This window comes from Urocitellus parryii, chromosome X (genome assembly GCF_045843805.1).
Source record: "Urocitellus parryii isolate mUroPar1 chromosome X, mUroPar1.hap1, whole genome shotgun sequence".
NCBI lineage: Eukaryota > Metazoa > Chordata > Mammalia > Rodentia > Sciuridae > Urocitellus > Urocitellus parryii.
In genome coordinates, this window is record NC_135547.1 from 35,887,023 (window position 1) to 35,890,801 (window position 3,779).

A 3,779-nucleotide genomic window follows, 5' to 3' on the forward strand; every position below is an offset into this window, starting at 1 on the left:
TTCTTTTTCTTTCATTGCATAATTGCCAACTGGGTTACCTTTTCTTCTGCACAGTTTGTTGTTGAGCACCACTGGAAATTAGGAATGTGAAATTGCATTATAAACTGTAAACCTTATCTGGACAAACATAAATGTTTATTTTGTTACTTTTAATAAATTTGAGTCATTGTATTGAGTATTTAGATCAGTAAGAGAGTCTTGGCAAATCCAGATCAAGTGTGATATTGTCTACCAGTGACTTTTCTTGGCTCCTGACCTGTCTTTGTTTAGGAAAAGATGCCTTTTCAATTTATACAATGGCTGTTTCCTCCATCCCTATGTATCAGGGAAGCAACCCTGACTTGTATTCATATCTGTAAAACTGACAGCATTGGTAGCATGATTTGGAAAATGCTAGAATGGGGATTTCCTTGCAATACAATTCATTTATTCTCAATGTCCTACATATCACCACAAATCTAAGAAGTAAGAATAAGGAGCCATTTCTCACAGGTGTGAGAGATTAAATAGGTCCTAGGATGGGTCTAGGAAATGTCAACATTAAGTCACCATTTAATACACAGCTATTGCATCCATATAATGTCTACAAAAAACTATGAAATATATGCTTTCACCCTGCTTTTCTTATTTCCCAACTAAACCCCATATTTCAGCAACTAAGATTTGAAAATAAAATTAGAAAATGTGTTCTTGCAGAATATGTATATCTTTAATATTTAAAAATAAATTATGCAGAATAGAAGCTTTTAATATTATGCCCAACTACCCTGCTCATTTATGCACTATGATTCCAAAATGTGATCACAAGGCTAATTAGAATTAAATTGAAGTCTAATACAACTTTTGCTTGATCAATCTTAACCAGATTAGAGGAAGATAGCCAACTTTTTCCCTTAAACTTTACTTAATCTTTGGTAGCATGAAGTTTTGTAGTTCTTATTCAGTCAGCACTTCTTTTATTTTACCTTTGTGACCTATAATAGGAATATATGCTGAATTTGGGGGCACTTAAGTGAACCATACTGGATAATACATTACATGACCTGAGGGTAATGGGATTCAAAACGAAATTGCAAGTAAAAGGTGAGAATTAAAATGAAGTATGAAAACTTGGCCTACAGTAAGTGTCAAGCTTAAGGGTTGAAAAGTAAGTAAAAATCGAAGGCAATGCCTAGGGCTATAAGCTTTTTAATGTTGCCTAAAAAAACCCAAGAATCTCAGTCTCTAATAGAGATTAGGAAATAGATATAAGATGTTATCAAAATGCTGAAAGGTTATAGCAATGTTTTTCATCTTCTTTATATTAGTTTTAGAAAAAAAACACCTGCAACTTGTCCTAATATAAAAGGGCAGTCAGCCGCTACCAGTATTTCAAATCAAAGAACTGTTCGACAATGCTACCATGTTGTAGAGAGGATGGAAAGAGAGTGGGGTTCAAAATAAGACTCCTTCCCTCCAGAAAAGCACAGAGACTGTTGCTGTGTTAGTTTTTTGTTGCTATAACAAATTCCTTAGAAAATCAACTTAGAGGAGAAAAAAAATTATTTTGGCTCATGGTTTCAGAAGTTTTAGTCCATGGCCAGCTGGCTCCAATGCAGAAACATCATGGTGGAAGGGACCAGAAAAAGAAAGCTTCTCACCTCATGACAGCCATGGAATAGAGAGAGACAGAAAGGGCATGTTATGGTTTGGATGTGAGGTATCCTGCAAAAGCTCACATGTGAAACAATGCAAGAAGGTTCAGAGGAGAAATGTTTGGCTTTCGATAGTCTTAACCCAATCAGTGATATTTAATCCCCTGATAGGGATTAACTAAGTGGTAACTGAAGTGGAAGGGTGTGGCTGGAGGAGGTGGGAATTAGGCATGCCTTTTTTGTATGTATTTGTATCTGGAGAGTGGAGTTTCTCTCTCTGCTTCTTGATCACATGATGTGAGCTGCTTTCCTCTGCCACACACTCTGCCATGATGTTCTGGAGCCACCCTTCTATGGACTCAGACCTCTGAAACTGTGAGCCCTCGAATGAATTTTTCCTCCTCTGTAGTTGTTCTGATCAGATCCTTTAGTCACAGCAGCAGAAAAGCTGACTAAAGCAGGGGACAGGACAAGAAATGTCATTTCATGGCACACACCCAGTGAACTACTTCCTCCAACTAGGCCCCATCTCCTGAAGTTTCCACCACTTCCCACTAACATTACCAAATTATTAATCCATCTGTAGATTAATTCACTGAGGAGGTCAGAGCCCTCATAATCCAATCACTTCTGAAAAGCCCCACCTCTGACCATTGCTATACTGGAGACTAAGCCAAAAATATGTGAGCCTTTGGGAGTTAATCTAGATCCAATTCATAACAGTTGCCTATTTAAAAACTATGAAAACAAAATATCATGCCTCATTTGCTTTGGTGGAAACTTGCCATCAATATATAGAATGAAAATATCAACCATATGGGTGCTATTATTTTTAATCTAGTATTTATTAAGCACCTCATTTATGTAGACAAATTAAATTTTAGTCTGTTTATCATATTTTTGTTTTTAAATTTATTCAAAAAAGAATCCTATGGGGAAGTTGTTAGTGTCTTCCATTTCTCAGACATGAAGTTTAGAGCGATTAAGTAACTTGTCTAATTATCTTTGAGCTGGTAAATGATAGCTCTAGACAATGGTACACACAGACAATAGTCTATGACACAGAGATCAATGATGTTAAAGACATTATGCTTCAGTTTGTTTTACAGCCTTACTCATTCTACTGAGATACAATATTGACCACAGGGAGATTCAGAAAATTACAATGAAAGTCATCTTTGAGCCAGAATGACTTTGTAGGAATCACTTTTTATGATAAGAGTTACATAAAAACTTTTTCTTCTTCCTTCTTGGAACTACCAATATTTTCCAATGTTTATATAGACATATTTATATTTTCAACAATTTTATTGAAATATAATTAGCATCAATCAACTATAAAGGAAATAATTTAATAAGTTTTGACATATGTATACACTTGCTAAATGAAAATAGTGAATTTTTAAACCTCTCCCCAAATTTTCTTATTCCTTTTTAAATCCATCTTTTCCTGCATTATCTCCTTCTACAATAATCCCCAGACAATCAATGAATTTCTTTCATTGTAGATTAATTAGTAGTTCCTAGAAATTTATAGAAAAGGGATCATAATAATTATGTTCTTTGTAAAAGGAATGTGTCTGGGTTCTTTAACTAGGCTTTGGGATTTATCCACATTGTTGAATATATCAATAGGTCATTCCAACTTATTACCAGTTAGTATTCCATTGTATGGATGTACCATTCATCTGTTGATGAACTTTTGTATAATTTCAAGTTTTGGGTTATAAAAATCATTTTTAAAAAGCTTTGGGCATTTGTATACAAGTCTTTGTGTGTGCACTGCAGATAAATATCTTGTATGGAGAGGTTGGTATATAACTATTTCAGAAACAGCAAAACTTTAAAAAAAATTTTATTCTATTTATGTGTCCTCCAACAGCATAAGAGACTTTCAGTCGTTCCTCATCTTCACCACCAGTTTGTGTGGTTTGTTTTTAATTTGGTCATTTTAATGGATGGGGTTTTTCTATATTTTATTTGTTTGTGTTTTAGATGTCACATTGTGGCTTTAACTTGAATTTCTCTGGTAATGAATGATATCAAACATTTTTCATGTGCTTTTAACCATTTATATATCTTCTTTTGTAAAGCATCTGTTTACATTTTTTGTCCATTTTTTAAAAAATTGGATTATTTGTTTTT